We start from the raw sequence: 17,006 nt of genomic DNA on the forward strand, positions 1-17,006 counted from the left end.
CTTCTCATCCCAGCGTCCACACACGCTGGCACCCCCTGGCTCCAGCAAGCCCAGGAGCACGCTCCCTGCAGCTTCCAAGCCTCACAGGGCGCGCACCATCCCTCCACGCTCCTGATGCTGCTGTGCTGTGCCTGCATCCGGAGAATGGGTGCCTGCCCACCCCGGGCCAGGAAGGCTCGCCCGTCTTGTAGACAAGGGCCAGGGGGACAGGCCTTGTGACCCCAGCTTCGCCTCTCCCCAGGCTTCTGATGGGGGTTGGGGTGGGAGGGAGGGGCTTCTTCAGGAGAGAGGCTTGGTGAGTGGGCAGAGCAGGGCTAGATGAAAGCTTTACAGATGGGAGGGGCCTGGACAGAGCCCCTGTTGAGAGCCCAGTGCCTCTCGAGAAGGCCCAGCGCCCAGCCTTCCTTTCCTAGAACAAGTCCTCCTGTCAGGAGTCTGTCCTCCACTTGCGGCTTGGCCTGCGTTTAGAGCCCCTCCTGATTTAGGAGAGGACCACAGGGCTTGGAGGAGCTAAAGGGCCTGGCCAGAGGTGCCGGGTCGGAGGGAGTTGTGCAAGAAGATGGGGAGACAGAAGGCCCTCTGGGGAGACAGCAGAGTGGGCTGCCAGGCTTTGACACTGAGCACAGCTTCCATGAATTCTGAGAGCTGCCCCAAAGGAGCCACAGGCTGGTTTCAGAAGGAGGTGGTCCATGTGGTCTGAGCAGTTGGTTTCCCGCCAGCCTGTGCCCACCTCGGGGGCTGCAGGCCTCCCCCTTGGCCACCTGGGCCACCCGTCAGGGCTCAGAACTTGCAGACAGCAGAGTGAGGGAGCTGGAGGAGCCAGCTGGGGGTGGGAGGGGTCTCAGGCCCCTGGGGACCCCTCTTGGTCCTGTAGAATCAGCCCAGGGAGTGGGACCTGTGGGGCAGTTGCCTGTGCTCCTCCTCTTGTGAGGGGGTAACCCACTCCCAGACCGGAGGGAACCCATGTACACTGCTGACAGTCGCCCTGACTGTGGCCTCCATGGGGATGGGGTCCCTGTTGGAGGGGAGGAGGGGCTGCCTGCCCATCCAGGGATTGGCCTGGACCCTCACCCCAGACGTTCCTCCCAGGCCCCTTGGAGGCTGGGAACCCCTGTGCTCTCGCCACACAGAAAATACAGGAGTGGGGAGGGTGCTCCTCCCACAGGAACTCTCATTTCCGGATCCAGCCAAGGCTGCCCAGGGCCACGTGGGGGTGCTCGGCCCACAGCTTGTGCCAACACCAGCCTCTGGCTGAGACCTTTGACCTCTCTGTGTCCTATCCAGATTCCTGGCCTTTGAGGCTGTGTGAGGTGATAAATGGGTGTCACTGTTTGAGGCCACTGGATTTTGGGGTAGTTTGTTGTGTGGCCACAGGTACGTAACCACAGGATCACAGTGCACACAGGACACAGGTCTGTGGCAAAGAGAGCGTGGTCTCTGTGGGTACAGGCGGAGAGCAGGGAGCTGCCTGCTGCCTCCCTTCTTGGAGTGCTGTGTTTGTGCACTGCTGATGGCATGGAGATGCCGTGGACTTCGCACGGACTCGGCGTGGGCAGTAGGTCTCTTCTTAGTGATCGGGAACTTCTCATCAGGGGTGGATGCTGAATTTTGCCATATGCTTTTTCCAAGTTTATTGAGATGATCTCAGGGGTTTCTTCTTTCATCTGTTAACACGTCGAATTACACTGAATATCTTCTGAGTGTTGATCCAGCCTTGCATCCTGTGTTGAGCTTGAATGGAGGTGACGTATTACCCTCTGGGTCTGTGGCTGGATCCCCGTGATGACAGACGGTGCCCTCACTCTGCAGGGCCCTGGCTTTGGAGTCATTGGGGAACTGGTGGGAGTATGTCCTCTCCTTCAGAAAGTGATTGCATAACACTGCTCACCTCCTAGAATTTACCAGAGAAACACTTGGGCCTGGAGTTTTCTTTGTTGGAAGACTAACCTCAAGTTCAATGTCTTTAAGCCTTCCCTTGTGGGTCAGCTGGTGAAGAATCTGCCTGCAATGTGAGAGACCTGGGTTTGATCCCTGGGTTGGGAAGATTCCTCTGGAGAAGGGAAAGGCTACCCACTCCAGTATTCTGGCTTAGAGAATTCCATGGGCTGTATAGTCCATGGGGTCGCAAAGAGTAGGACACGACTGAGTGACTTTTTCACTTTCACTTTCAATGTCTTTAACACGTGCAGAGGGCTGGGCAGGGGGATGGGCGGGGTGTGGAGTGGGTATGAGGAGCCTTCCTAATTCCAGCTCTCTGTGATGCTCTTTATGGAAGCAGTTACAGGCACCACGGGCTAGATTTGTAATTTAAAAACACCAAACAAATCTTCAATTATTTCACCACGGAGGAAACACAGTACCAAGAGCAGGGCCGACCCTGCAGTGAAAACCCACACTTGTCGGGTGAGCACCAAGCGTGGGGCCCCCAGTCAGGCAGGCGCCTCAGAAAACAGTTTGTTGGGTCTGTGTCCCAGGGCCGAAGTGGGTATGGTTGCCGAGGACACAAAAATGCATCATTTTCTTCAGCAGCAAGAAGGTAAATATTTTATGTGTCTTTTTTAAAAATTTGGCTGAGAGGCCTCTGTTTGTCAGACAGTCCTGCAGACGCTGACAGGACCAGTGATGCGGAAACCACAGGCGTGTCACAGCTCTGAGGCCTGCCCGTCACCCACCTGCTCCCGGGGCCAGGGCAGGGCGTGTGGCATCCAGGGCCACAAGACCCTCACTGGAAGGGTAGGTGCCAGGACAAGGGCAGACCACCTGTCCCAGTGGGAGGGGCCACCCGGGTGACAGCTCCCGCGGTGACGTGGCGTAGGGAGCATAGGCCCACTTGCCCGTGCACAATCTGGGAGCCGGGGCTTGGAGTGCAGGATCTCTTGGGTCCTGGAGCCCCTCATGGTGGGAGTTGCCTTCCCTGGAGGCATGGGGGATTCCTGGTCTTTCCCAGCGCCCACTGCCTGTGTCACCCAGGGCTGTCACCCAGGACCAAGGTCTATCACCCGCTGTGAACAGGGCCTGAGCTCCGGCCAGGTGGGAGCCCTAGTCCCAGGGGCAGCCCCTGCCTCGGCCTCCCCATCTTGACAAGGCCAAGAGGGCCCAATCTCTGGTTTATTCATCTTTCCTTCCAACAGCCCTGCTGAGTTGAAAGGAAAGTTGAAATGTAGCACCTGTGTGTGTTTGAAATGATCTTCGATCCTTGATGATCCTTGTTATTCAAATACCCCGAGGAAAGGCCCCCCAGGGAGTTTTATCAGTTGCCAAGTTGGTCCGCTCAGCAGGACAGTGGCCACAACTGGACTGCTGCTGTGCCCGCCCCACTCAGGACCTGGCGGCCTCCTGCCGAGGTGTGCTCCTCCCCACGTCTTGGCCCCTCTACTGGGCCCTGGGCATCTTCAGAGTGGGGCAGAAGAAAGGCATCTTGCTCTGCAGGGAACGCCCACCAGAGGGGGAAAGCCAGCTGCTCTGGAAGTTCTCCTGGCCAGCCCCAGTCCCCTCTTACTCTCAGCCTCCCCTGGCTTGAAGCAGCAGATAATGGGCTATGTCCTATCCTTGAGTCTAGGGGGGCTCTGGGTGACAAGGAGGCCAGGGCCTGCCCAGCACAGGGCCAGCACCTGGCCTTCCTCCTCCAGGGATGCACCCAGGTGGGGCCTTTCCCACTGGTGACTTCTGTCTCCTGTGGGGCTTCCTAGAAGAGGGCATGGTTGTCACTGGTCAGCGTGCCACACCCCACTGTAGTGAAGGGGAAGGGTCCCTTTCTCTGGCCTCGGCTGCCCATCAAGACCATTCTGGGATGAACAAGGTCACCAGCAGGACGGAAGAGGCCAGGAGGCTCCCAGGAGGCGGTGCTGGCACCCGTGCTCACTCTTTGGACCCTGTGGGCGGGGGTTCAGGGTCACAGTGCCCCCCAACTCCTTGCTCTTGTAAGCCAGGTCAGGGCCCACCGCCTTCAAAGAGCTCACAGTCCAATGAGCTGTGACCAACGGAGGCACCTGCATGTTGCTATGGAAACACTGAGCTATGGGCTGGGGGATGGGCCTGGAGGGTCTGGGTGTCGAAAGATGAATGAGCTTCCAAGCCCGGCAGGGCTCAGAGGAGGTGGGAGGGGAAGCGTGTCCTTCTGGGCAAGTGAGAAGCCTCTGAGATGAAGGAGAAACCCCCACACGTGGGATTACTCATCCTGATCCATGTCTAGCACCAGGAATCTGCTTATTTGAACATCTCTCAGCAAAGCTGGTCGTAGGGCTCAGGCCATTCTGTCTTCTCCCTGATTTGGGCATACAGACAGAGTCATGCCATGCACGTGGGATCCCAGGCAGATAGCTGGGCTGGAGAGGGTGGGCACCTGGGGGCCAACCAGGCGGAACTGGGTTGTCCAGGGACGGAGCTCCTCACCCACCCCCACGGGGGAAGGGTCTGTGCAGCCTAGGTCACAGCCAGGGTCCACTGGGAGCGCCTCAAGTCGCTTATTTGCCCTCAACAAGGCCCCCACCAGCTTGTCCCAGATTTTGGATGATCAATGGGAAGGGGTCCTGCTCTGGGATGTGTCCCAAAGTGTCCTGGTCTGTGCGGTCCCTGGGAAGTGTCCAGCATCCTGTGGCTCTGGTCAGGAAGGGAGACCCCTTGGGTGGAGGCGGGGAGAATCGAAGCTGGACGAGGCCTGGCTGCGGGCAGTCTGGAGTGGATGCCGGTGTGTCTGGGCCCAGTGATGGGTGCACCCTGATCAGCCTCTGGGTGTGTCCTTGGGAAGGGACTGCTGTGACTCTATGCCCTTGCCACATGTGGCTGACAATTCAGTTCTGATGAGAGACCAGGCACCAGCTCTGAGCCTGTCCTGGGGCACGTCCTCCCCCAGCCTCGCCTGCCTCTCAGGAAGTCACAATCCCCAGAGGAGAAATTCTGTTAGAACCTCTTCTCTCTGAGTCAACAGTCTCCCACGGATCCCAGCATCAGGCATCAGGCTCACTGGCTAGGCGGCACCCACAATCTGGAACTGGAGATAAAGAACCTGCACACGCTCGCTGCCGCTCAGCCTCCAGCATCTCCCCAGGAGACAGGGAAGAGGCCGCTGTGGGCAGAGGGGCATCACAGCTAATTAGTCGGGAAGGTGAGACATGGAACCCTAATCACCAGCATCCCATTGCGCCCGCCTTGCCCACCCCAGTTTGCCAAGGCATTTCTTTTTTTTTTTTAATTTGATTTTATTTTTAAACTTTACAATATTGTATTAGTTTTGCCAAATATCGAAGTGAATCCGCCACAGGTATACCCATGTTCCCCATCCTGAACCCTCCTCCCTCCTCCCTCCCCTGCCAAGGCATTTCTTTAGGCAGAAGTATGATCTGTGGGCGCTGAGGCAGAGATGGGGAGCAGCCTGACTCAGAGACCCCACTCCAGCCTGAATGTCCCCTTCCAGGGGCTCTGGGGCTCTTCACTCCCCTCAGGAGCGCAGCCTGTGACCTTGGAGACCCCTCATTCCAGGGAACAGGAGAACGGACAATCGAAGGACCCCTCACTCTGGACCTAGATTTTCAAAAGTCTTTAACAAGTGAGGCTCAGGATTTGCCTAATACTTGGGGTTCCAAGTTTTTCTAGAACATGGAGAGCCTCTCCTCTTCCAGGGCCATCCTCCGATGGCCAGCTATGGGCCTGCGGCGATGTCTCCACTGGAAGCTCATGGGATGGGCCTGAAGGTGGGGAGTGTGGGCGGGTCTTTGCTCTCCATGAGCCCAGGGCCTAGGGATGACCTTGGCCTTCAGACCCCAGGTCCTCTGGCTGAGCCCCCTGCACTGTCCCCTGCCCTACCCAGCCTATCCAACCCTCAGCTGATGTCTGCCTCAGCCTGTCCCTGGTTGCCCTGGCTTGCTCTCAGGCATGATTCTGAAGTTGAGCTCTTTTCAACTGTCTACTTGCCAGGTCAGGCTCACAAGGAGGGGAGCGGCCAGAGGATCTTAGGGAGCAGTGGGCCTCAGGTGCCAGCAGGAGCAGGGACAGGCCCTTCCAGATGCGGTCAGCAGCGTGGCTTCAGTAAGCCAGAGGAGGTCAATGAGGAGAGCAGAAGAGATAGCAGAAGGTCTCAGGGGATGGTGGTGGAACTCAGGGGTCAGACTCAGGGGATGGTGGTTGGACTCTGGGGGCAGACGAGACATGGGGGACAGTGGTGGCACTCGGGGGACAGATGGGACATGGGGGACAGTGGTGGGACTTGGAGGGCAGGCTCAGGGGATGGTGGTGGGACTCGGGTGACAGAGAGCTTGCCACAGGGGAGCAGCTGAGACATGTCTGTTGCAGAGGAGGCTGCGGGCGACAGGGGGAGCTGTTCCCTGGGGTCTGGAAACCTGGGGCTGTGTCTAGGGAGGCAGAATTCTTGGGATACGGGACAAGGGCTGTGATCAATGTGGCCGTGGCCTCCTCTCCCTGTGACGTCCTCTCCCTGTGGCCTCCAGGCAGACACTTCCCACTCAGGCCAAGCAGGTTGTGCAGAGATACTGGGTGCTGTTGGGGTGGCTGGAGGAGAGGCCGCCTGGCTGGTGGGGTCAGAGCTCCTGGGTTCCCCTCACCCTGAGTCCTGCCCCACTGGACCACTTCATGGAGATGACCACAGAGGAAGTGGGGGGCTGCTGGGTGGGTCCAGAGGAGGTGGAGGCAGACCCAATTCCTGTTGGACAACTTCTGTCTGACCTGGGCTGGAGAGCCCACACAGAGGTGGAACTCCATGACTGAGCAGCACAGGCCACCCCGACCTGGCCTGAGCCATGACAGCCACACTGGGGTCCTACTGCAACCGCCCCTTGCTCCCCAATCCTCTCCCAACCATGTGCCGGACCCTGTCCTGGGGGAGGGTTGGCAGGGACCAAGGCAGAACCACAGGACCCCGTCTTCTGAGAGGGCCTCGAATAGAGGAAGGAGACAGGTGGTGCGGGGGCAAGGCGAGCAGGGTGGGCCCCAGCTCAGATCTCTAGTACTGTACACACAGCAGCAAGAGAGGACCCTGGGAGACCCCTGGGGTCCCCCTGTGCCCGCGAGAGAGGACAATGTTGTCCCAGGCACCCCGTCCTCTGTCCTGGAGTCCCTCCTGGATTTAAGCTCTGTCCAAGGGCAGGAGTGATGGCCCTGCTGGTTCCAGTTTCCTGTGGGGCTGCCCAGTTTCTGGGAGGTATTTGCTGGCTTGAATGGGATTTGGAGGGCAGTGTGAATCCCATTCGACCTCCACCTCAGTTCCTGGTGTCCATCGGCGGCCTGTTTGGGGGCTTCTGTCCCCAAGCTGAGTGGCCGGGTCTGAGGGGCCCAAGACACTGTTTTTACAGAGATGGGAGCTGTTGCTTCCGGTACCTGCAAATGCTCTGCAGCTCCTCCACAAAGATGGGGCACCGGGGCCAGGCTCTCCAGCCTCCACCCTTCTGTTCTGTCCCCCACCGTGTCCAGCTTCCTGCCTCTCAGGGAGCCTGTGGGCCTGGCAGCAGGGAGGGGTAGTGGGACGGCTCCTCCCTGCTGTGTGGCGGTGGCAACCCCCCCCCAACAGTAGGTCCAGAGAACAAGGCCCCAAGCATGCTTGGTGAGGACACCCCAGCTCGTCATTGGAGGAAACAGCCCTTCCAGAGAGAGTGAGCCAAGGAAGGGACAATGCCTCCACTCCCAACCCGCCACAACCAAATCTGTGCTTCCAGTGCCAAGAGGACGTATTTAAACTCTGCAAATGGATGTCAGGGTAATTATCTCCACCCAGGACTGGGACAAGGTCCAGGGCCTCCCTGAGAACAGGCCAGGGACGTGTCAAGCGTTTCAGAGAAAGTGAGCTGGAATGGGGTGGGTGCTGGCACCATGACAACCCGCACAGACACTGGCCCAGCCAGGACTTTGGGAGGGGGTTCAAGGCAGACCCCACCTGCCTGCCCTGTCCTGCTGAGCTGGAAGGAAGAGATAAAAGCCTGGAGAGGGGGATCAGGAAGTTGGGGAGATTGGAGCCTGCAAGGGAAGCTTGGTTGGCTTAATTTTCCATAATTGGGAAGCTGCTGTGAATATTTATTAGCCCGCAGCCTTGCCCAGGTAGCCGGGTCCCTGCTGGCATGGCTGTGCCAGCTCCTGCCACTCATTTGGGAGCCTTGAGGAGCTATTTGCAGATGCGTCTTTGTCAACAGGAAGCAGAGCTGGGTTTATGGGGCCCTCTTGGGCTTACAGCTCTGTGCGAAGCTGCAGATGATGGCAGGTGTGGGTAACATGGGGCTTGGCCTACAGGATGTCCATCAGGGCTGGAAAACCGGGACATGGATGCTGGGGTCCCGTGGTTGGGTTCTCTCCTTGGCCAAATGACCTCAGCTTTGACATCATGTGAGTGACAGAATAATAATGCCACCCCAGATGCGGTGTCCATCCATCTGGCGTGACAAACGATGGAACACGCCTGAAATAGAAAAGCACCCCACCCTGCAAATGAGTCCCCCCATCCCCCTCCCTAAAATGATGGGCTCAGAAACACAAAGGAGTATAAGCCCACCTCCTCCCTGCTTCAGGACCAAGGACAGCTACCAACACGGTATCTACAAGGGCTCCCTGAGGCTGACAGTTAAGTGGCCCCTCCCAGGACAAGATTGAAGTTGAGAGCCTGAGGGTCCAGCTGGAACTACCCCTCACCCCATCATGAACCTGGACAGAGCTGCAGAGCTGGGCTCTGTGGGGTAGACCGTGGCCTGGGGTCCAGTGGGGCCCCAGGACTTGGTTTGGGGTCCCATTGAGGGTAGGGTCAGCAACCTCATGGTGGGGGTGGGGAGCAGTGCCACCCCCCCACCCCTGGCTTGCTGACAGTTCCTGGCTGTGGGCTGTGGTACGTGAGCAGCCTTGGAATCTCAGGGGCCCAAGCTGGTTGGAGGATGCAGAGGACGCCTGAGGACGAGGCCCCCCTGCCAGCCACCCGCTTTCCGGGAATGTGCTGATTTGAAAATCCAGTCACTGGCCAAGGAAGCCTCCACACTCTGCAATCAGCTTCTGGGCCTGGGACTTGAGTTCCCACCACAGGTGTCCCCAGATTCAGGCAGGCTGTGCATCCTGGGGATCTTCCTTTCCCTCAGAGTCCCCTCCTGGGGAGGCCAACTGGGCACAGAGACAGAGGAGGAAGTGGGCATAACAGGCCAGGCCCAGGGCCTCCGAAGGGCATCTGGGAAGGTGGCAGGTGGCCTCCGGGGTGATTGGCCTCTGGATGCGCAGCTGCCCCTCGGCCTTGGGTGGAGATGCACGGGCTTCCTCTCCAGCTTCTTGGGCCCCAGAGAGGCCCTGCACTGCTATGTGGCCTTCCCAGGACCCTCCACCCATCTCTGCTGCTGGTACTGTTTTCACCACAGGTGGGGGAGGCCAGGGGGAAGCACCCACGCTGCCTTCACCAGCCTGTGTTCGTGGGAACTCAGGCCCCCAGGAAGCTGGTCCAGAGGGCCTAGCAGGGAGGGTCCACCCCAGCCCAAGGGACCCCAAGGAGCCCAGGATGGTGATAATGGGCAGGTGGTCTCGGCTGGGGAGCAGGGGGCGCCTCAGTCAGGGTGGACACTCTGGGCAGACAGGCTGACACCCTAGTTGGGCATTCACCATAGCAAAGAGCTTCCCTTGGTTAGGACAGCCTGGGGAGGCTGAGGGCCAGCCTGAGGCCTATGGTCAGGGGGTCAGGGCAGGCCTGGGTCTGGGCCCTGCTCACATGTGCCTCCTGGAACATGGGGGCCCCAGGGCACATGCCTGAGGGTGGAGGTGGCAATAGGGGAAGGAGCCTTTGCTCTGTCCCAAGTCCACGGGGAACAGCTCCCCTTGCCTGGCCTGGCTGATCAAGCCAGGGAGTCAGCAGGAGGCGGAAACTCAGCTGCTCTCCCCTCCCTTGGGGCTGTGGGGCCAGTTTCTGAGAACTCAGTCCTGAGTTCCACCCCCAGGAGGGTTCCTCCACACCCTGGAGGTCCCTGGGCCACAGCCAAGTCTGGCCTGGACAGGACTCACCCATGCCCTGCCCAGGGCCTCCCCCAGGACATGCTTGCAGCCATCTGCATCAAGGGGTTCAGATCTGGAGGGGGAAGACCCCCGTAGTGGAGGCTGGGCTCAGAGCACACACCCTCACAGAGGGGAGGTCCTGAGGGGGCCCAGGGACACGCATGTTGGGCTGCACTCAGCCTGTGGGAACCCAAATAGAAGCAGCAGCTTGGGGTCCAGGCCTCATGTGCTGGAGGAGACCCCAGTGGAGCCTTATACCCCCAGGGGGTCTTATACCCCAGGCCAAGCTCTGGAACTGCAGGGCCAGGTTTGCGGCCTGAGAGAGCAAGGTGACCTGGGAGTGAAGGAGAAAGAGGAGAACTTTCCAGGACGACCCAGGGTCCCCCTTGGAGAGTCCCAAAGTCCCTGCTGGACCTGCCCTCTGTCCTTGCCAGAGTGACTCAGGGTGGCCCTCCCCCACGCTCACCCTGTCTCCTCCTCCCAAGGGGGCTGTGACCCTCTGGCCTCCCCCACCCTCTCTTCCCAGGGCATCTATGACCCTCTGCCCCCAGGCAGAAGCCGCATCCATCCTTCAGGCTGAGACCCATTAGCAGGCAGCCAGCTGGCCGGGACAAAGGGCTTTTCTGTGCCTGTGGCCTGTCAGGATGTAATTCTTCACAAAGAGCCAAACTCACTGCCTCTCCTAACATCTGCTGTGTCCACTGGCTCAGGGCCAGTGGGTGTCCTGACACCTGCTGTTCCTGGGCTGGGTCAGGCTGCAGGGAACAGAACCTGGGGAGAGGTCCTCAGGCATGGTGCGCCTGGGATGCTCTGCAGCCCCCAGGCAGGTGGCATGGCCCACAGGTGTCTGCCACACCTGGCCTGGCCCATGGGCCCCTGCCTGGCCTCTGAAGGTACTTGAGTTGCACCCAGATCCCAGCTCTTAGTTGTCGACACAAGGGCCTTCCCTGGAGAAAGGTGACTACAGGGCGATTCCTGTTTAATGGTCATTTTCAGCAGTGGCAATTCAGTGCTTGCCAGACACTGGGACAGGTACCAAATGCCTAGCTGGCCTGCCCCCTTCATCCTTATGATGACCTCATGGGTGGGGACAGTTAGCACCCCCACTTAACAGCTGGGGAAATGGAGACTCAGATATGTGCCAGCTGTGGGGTGTGTAGGGAAGGGGAAGTTGAACTGCCCGTCATGCTCACTGGGCCAACAGACTTGGCAGCAGAGGCAGGCCTAAGAATCTCATTTCTTTTTTTTTTTTTTTCAAATAAACTGTTATAAAATGCACTGTTTCTTCAGAATCACCATAGGTGCAAAGTCAAAACATGTTTACAGACAAATGTTAAACATAACGAGAAACATGGGGTGCACCCATTTGGCAAGAGCTGAGCCTCTGTTTTCAGTCTTCATCATCCGGAGGGATACCCAATTCCTCATCCGTCCACTGGGAAGGGTCGGGATAAGGAAAGTGACCCAGCACAGCATCTGAGTCGTGCCAGAAGCGCCAGAGAATCCAGAACCACATGGTCGCACTGAAGAACTCGGCCTGGATCACCTGGGATCTGGTCAGCTGCGGGAACTCTGTACCGGGGCTCAATGTGCGCACCTCCGCCAGCCCGACGGACGCCACGGGCTCCAGCCACCCTCGCGGAGCGGCCTCTGAAGAGGTGGCCTCCAACGTGATCGAAAGGCGCCAGTCGCTTCAGAGCCGACATGCCAGCCATCGTTAGCCCGGCCGTTACCCAGACCGCACCGCCGCTGCACGTCAGAATCTCATTTCTTCCCAGCCACTTCCTCACCCTGCAGAGTGCTCCACCCTCCTCTGGAGTATGTTTGTAGATAATTAACTACTTAGTGGAGAGGCAGGCGGTCGTGAGGGTGGGTTGGGGGCAGAGGCACGTGGAACTGTGAAACTGGAGGCTAGCCAAAGGCAGAAGATTGAAATGGTCTGAAAAGATGCTGCAAGGTTTTGGAGGTCTAAGTCTAGCTCACGGGGACCCTGGTTATGGCCGGCGGGAGGCAGGTGGTGGGGGAATTCCTGAGGGTGGGGCAGTGGGGCTGAGCCCCTGCCAGGTTGGTTCAGGGGAGAAGGGGGGCCCTGCAGAGAACTGGAAGGGAGGATACCTGTTGGCATGACTGGCTCTGGACAGCACATTCCTCCAGCCAGGGCTGCAGGCTGCTGAGAACTCAAGGCCATGAGGAGACAAGCAGGCCCTGATCCTAGTTCACCGTGGGTTCTGGCTTAAATCCAGAGCTCAGAGGAGGACTTGCCAGTGTCTCAGGAGGGCCAGTTTTCACTTCCTCTGTGCTACCATCCACTTCTCCCCCGACAGGAAACATTCCATGTTTCTTAGATTTCAAGGACTCTCAGCCTCCCTCTACCCTCTCTCCCACCCCTCTTCCCAGGGTCCCTGTGGCCTCTGGCTGGTCATCAGGGGCATGTCTCTAAGGGGCCTGGTTGGAAGTGAGGCAGGAACTAGACGGGCCTCAGGCTGAGTTCATCCCCTGTGCAGACACTCCAGAATAGCAGTGTGAGCCCTGCCCTGATCAGAGATAAAAGCCCCCATACTCCTTGAATTCAAGGAGACCCTCCCAACTACACATGAGCATAAAGGCTCCTCAGAGATGAAAAAGACTATGGGGTGCCATTCCATAGTCAGTGATGTCAACCCACCCATAGGTCTCTGTGCCAGAATCCATCTTGACTGAGAGATGCACGCACCTGTGGGAGGGCCCTGAAAGTGAAGTGAAAGTCATTCAGACGTGTCTGACTTTTTGCGACCCCATGGAATGTATTCTCAAGGCCAGAATACTGGAGTGGGTAGCCGTTCCCTTCTCCAGGGGATCTTCCCAACCCGGGACCGAACCCAGGTCTCCCACATTGCAGGAGAATTCTTTACCAGCTGAGCCACCAGGAAAACCCAAGAATACTGGAGTAGGTAGCCTATCTCTTCTCCAGCGGATCTTCCCGACCCAGGAATCGAAATGAGGTCTATGTAGACTCAGAAACAGAAAGATGATTGGCCGGAGGAAACCAAAAGAAGTGCTCCACAAAAGTGATTCAAATCACCCTGAGGGCACGACTCTCTCTGAGTCCACCTGCATGTCTATCCACACATACTCATTTTCCTCCTAATAAACACTTCACTTTTTCACTACTTTCCCTCTCTCTGGGAATTTCTTTCTATACAGATGACAGGCCAGGGCCTTGTCCCTGGCCACTGTCCCTGGTGGTCTAGTGGCCAGGATTCAGTGCTCTCTCTGCTGCAGCCTGACTTCAGTCTCTGGCCAGGAACTGAAACCCTGCTTCAAGCCACTGCAGACCAAGGCCTCCATGAGATCAGAAGCATGTTCAGGTGGGGAGAGACGAGGGCACGTCCCCTTTGGAGAAATGGCCCCGATTCTCTCACATTCTTCCTGCATTTGATGGTTTTCCAAATGTTTTTGAAAGAAATGGGCAAAGACAGAGACTCAGAGATAGGCTATCTCCCAAAAACCTCAGGGAAGGCATTTGGTCTCCACTGAGGCTGGGCTTCCCAGGTGGTTCAGTGGACACAGGTTCGATCCCTGGGTTGGGAGGATCCCTTGGAGAAGGAAACAAATACCTACTCCAGTATTCTTGCCGGGAAAAATCTCACAGACAGAGGAGCCTGGTGGACTATAGTTCATGGGGTCGCAAAGAGTCTGTCACGACTGAGCACGCACATGGGAGGCTGGAGCAGGAGTGGAGCTGTCCGTGGTGCTGACAGCAGGGAGGACGCCAGGGCCAGGAGGCTGCACGTTTCCCTGTGGCAGTTAGAGTGACCTGTGGGCTGGACACTGCACCCCTCCCTCAGGGCCTCACTCTCATGTGTACTTGACCAGGACTCCTGCTGGGGGATTTGATCCCCAGGCCAGGCCAGGATCTTCCTAACAGCCCCAGAGAGATGGTGCAAGGGCCAGCCTGGGGCTCTGGTGGGGCAGGGTTCCACTGCAAGGAGTGGGCATGACCTCTGACCTGAAGGAGGGCAGGGTGGCTTGCCAGGACCAGGGAGGCAAGGCCATTAGTCTCACTCCGGATTAATTTCTGATGAAAGATGGGGAAAGGATGAGGAGACAGGAGATCTCTGAACCCTCTCCAACTCCCAGCATCCTTCCTTTTGCCTCAGCCAACATAGTTACAATCCCTCCCTCCTGGAAGCAACTGCCTGGATGCCAGGACCAACCCTGAATGCCTGGATCCTCTCAGCCTGAATATGTGGGGTTCAGCCAGGGTGGGGTTGACAAGTGACACACAGGGGCTCCCTGTGGACCCAGCCTCCCTCATGTCCTCTTACCAAACATCCACTCCCCACTCATCCATCCATCCATGCATTCAACACGTTTACCAGCTCTGCTAAGTGCCAGGTGTGTGTGTGTGTGTGTGTGTGTGTTTGCAAAGCCTAGAGCCTCCATTATTGGTGAGGGGGTCAGCGGGGAGCAGGGGAGGGGCCCATAGATGTGATGTCGGGGAATGAAGATTCTAGGAAGAGAGGGAAGCACTGTCACAGAGCAGAATGGAGGTGGGGTGAGAAATCCATCCAAGGGGAGCTCTGCGCTGTCTAGTGGCCCCTCTCAGGGGTGTTTGGGTCTTAAAGGACCTCCATGGCTGGGTTGTGTGTGGGGGTGGTGCTGACAGAAAAAGGCTAGAGAGAGGGAGGGAGCAGGGTGGGCCTGGGAGGTGAAGGGGGGTGGGGTTGGTGTCAGGATGGACCATCCCCTCCCCTATGGGTGAGCCTGGCTGAAAGGCTGGAGAGGAAATCCCCCGTGGGTGGATGTATAGGCAGGACCCCTTCTCCTGGTCTGCTGGGCTCCCAGCACTGCCCTTGGGCTCACACGGGGCCTGGTGCCGATGGACCCCCTCTGGTCCACTCCCAGGTCCTCCCTGCTATCTCCTCAGCTCCTGACCCAGCCTAAGACCCCACCTTTAATTCCAACCTCTGTTTATGCCAACAACTGGTTACCATGGCAATGTCCTTGGGACAGGGTGGAGGGCGGAGAGGTCACTGGAGGGAGAGAGGGAGACTGTATCCAGCAGCCTGGCACTGGCCGGGGGAGCGTGTGGGGAGAGGTCTTCAGGGCGCCTGTTCCATATTGTTCCTGCCCTCAGGCCCTGCCTGAGACCACCTCAGAGGACCCCGCAGGACTCGGGGCAGTTCCCCAAAGCTGGTCTTACGGCTTGTGAATGGGGGTTTTCCTTTCCCTTGAAACAGCACTTTCAGGAGCAGCAGAAGGGAGGGGCTAGAGGCCTGGAGTAAGAGTCTAATTCAGCGATAGGATGATGACTAGGTTCTTGCAATAAGTGCTTTCCAGCCGGGCGCAGGTGGGGAGGGAGGGCCTTGCAAATTAATGAGTTAGGCCCGATTAATCTCTCTGCATTAGCAAATCCGCGGGGAAAGCCAAACGAGGTTGGACAGATGTGTGAGTGTGGGCACACAGTGGGCGCTCCACTGGGCCTGTCGGGGCCCTGACAATGGGCACCACCCCAGCCTGGCCTCCAGCACAGGATGGGATGGGCCTGCTGGCCACAGCTGAGTTTCCTGGCTGTACTCACCCATGGGAATGGCCATGGAGAGCCTCCTTGTCCACTGTGTGAGCTGGCCAAGGTGCAGGGAAAGGATGCGGAGCTGACCCGGCTGAGAGAGGCTGCAGGCTCCTGAGAGGGCCCAGGCCTTGCTCCCTATTCAGACATGCCCCAACCCCTGGCAAGGGTAGCACCTGGACCAGGCCAGGATGCCAGGCTGGGTGGGGGCCTGGCCTGACTCTCTGCCTGGTCCTTGGGCCCAATCATCTCTGATTCTGAGGCTTCCTGCATCAGGGTGGTCTAGAGACGGTTGTCAGCAGATGGAGATTGGGGCCTTGGCCAAGGATGAGTCCTCTCTGAGGCTGGGGTGCCAGGGTCTGAAACTTAAGCCAACTCCCCAGGCGATTCCTCGTGCACAGCTATGAGCAGATACACAAGGTCCCAGGGGCTGCATTCCTGGGTGCCCCTTCCTCCAGGAAGCCTTCACAGATTGGCCCAGTTCACCCTCTCTCCTGACTCCAACTAACATTCCCAGGAGCACCCAGATGTCATCAGACAGACAAATCCCATCCCTACCTCACCTTTCTAGGTTGCCAGATGAGGGAAGGCTGACCTCCGCTTCCCAGGGATGTTGAGGTGGTTGGAGGAGACTTTGGAGGGACCTGGAGCACAGCTGGCCTCTGCCACCAAGAAAAGGTCATGGGGCAGAAACCTGCCCTGGGACAGCGCCAAGCAGGAACGGACAGAGAGCTACCAGAGACACCAGGGCTCGTCCTCTCCCTGTGAGGGGGGTTCCCTGGCTCTGAACCTCATGTGATCAAGTGTTTACTGTGAGTCGGGGGAGTGGTCCAGGACAGGCAAGGGGGGAGGTTTGCCCTCCTCGCCCCCTGTACCCAGTGAGCCATCCCAGGGCCTGCTCCCCGGCTCCTAGATCTTAGGGCAGATCTCCACCTTAGAGAACTTTCTGGATCCTGGCACAGAGCTGACTGGGGGAAGGGAAAGAGGCCACAAACTGGAGCAGGCTCTGGGTCTGCGGGGAGTCCGAGGGAAGGCCATGCAGTGGGCGGGTCATGGTCCAGGAGGACTCCCAGAAGGCAGCCCCCTTGAGGGGCAGACTGGGGAGTACCAGTTTGCAGGGGCACAGGCCAGCTTTGGGACACACTACGCCTGAGGCCAGGGGAGGCCAGGGTGCAGACCCAGACCTCCCAGTAGGAACCCTGGTGCTGACTGCATCACCTTGGGATGTGGCACAACCCCTCTGTCCATCCATTTCCTCATGGGGACACAGAGATAACAAAAGAACCCACCTCATAGGGATGCTGTGGGAGCCACGTCCACCTGTCTTAGTGGCTTGGGCCAGCATCTAGGGAGCCCGTGGACAGGGTAAGGGAGCAACCGTCGCTGTTGAGGTTGGCAGTTGCCCGGGACCAGGCATTTCGAAAGGTCTGTAGGCACCAGCCAGAGTGGACAGATCGCTCCGGGTGGGGAACCTTGGAGGCCTCAGATCATTTGGCCA

The 17,006-nt window shown here is 58.4% G+C and overlaps 1 pseudogene; it reads right to left on the reverse strand.

Moving 5' to 3' along the window:
• Positions 1 to 11,235: 11,235 nt before the first annotated feature.
• On the reverse strand, positions 11,236 to 11,715 carry LOC786845 (NADH dehydrogenase [ubiquinone] 1 beta subcomplex subunit 2, mitochondrial-like; annotated as a pseudogene).
• Positions 11,716 to 17,006: the final 5,291 nt, after the last annotated feature.

Source organism: Bos taurus, chromosome 13 (genome assembly GCF_002263795.3).
Source record: "Bos taurus isolate L1 Dominette 01449 registration number 42190680 breed Hereford chromosome 13, ARS-UCD2.0, whole genome shotgun sequence".
Lineage (NCBI taxonomy): Eukaryota > Metazoa > Chordata > Mammalia > Artiodactyla > Bovidae > Bos > Bos taurus.